At 36.7% G+C, this 471-nt stretch overlaps 1 protein-coding gene across 2 annotated transcripts in view; it reads left to right on the forward strand.

Annotated features, from left to right (window-relative positions):
- Positions 1-471, forward strand: part of LOC103087536 (zinc finger protein 14 homolog) — a 32,591-nt gene that overhangs the window by 29,518 nt on the left and 2,602 nt on the right. The gene's annotated exons all lie outside the window — the stretch shown is intronic.

Here is a 471-nt window from a genome sequence, read left to right on the forward strand (position 1 = left end):
CAAAAGCCTTTAATTTGATACTTTATTGTTAAAAGCCCTTACACCTCTATATTAAGAAAATTAATAATAAATGCCTACATTCAGGGCTCCCTCCCCAGACATGGATACCATCAACCTTGCATGTCTCCTAGCTGATGACAGGTTTCACTTCATCCTATTTCCATCTTAATGTTAACCTCACTGGCTCAGGGCTTTATTTTCATGTACAAGGTCTCAGCACCTGAAATCCAGTGTTTTCAATTTTTTGTGTGCATTTTAATATCCATGATGCAGCCTTCAGCTGTGTTGAGCTGCCTTTCAGGTTATCTCTTAAGATATCAATTATTATATTTGTTAGTGCTCGGCCAATAAAGTTGTATAGATTTGAGTGTTCTTCTCCAGCCCTGTTTTCCCCATAAACTCTAATTTTTGGTGTGTAATTTTACAGAAGGTAGGTTTTTTTAGGTACACATATGTGTTATTGTAGCAGGA

Source organism: Lipotes vexillifer, unplaced genomic scaffold (assembly GCF_000442215.2).
Source record: "Lipotes vexillifer unplaced genomic scaffold, Lipotes_vexillifer_v1.1 scaffold182, whole genome shotgun sequence".
Classification (NCBI taxonomy): domain Eukaryota; kingdom Metazoa; phylum Chordata; class Mammalia; order Artiodactyla; family Lipotidae; genus Lipotes; species Lipotes vexillifer.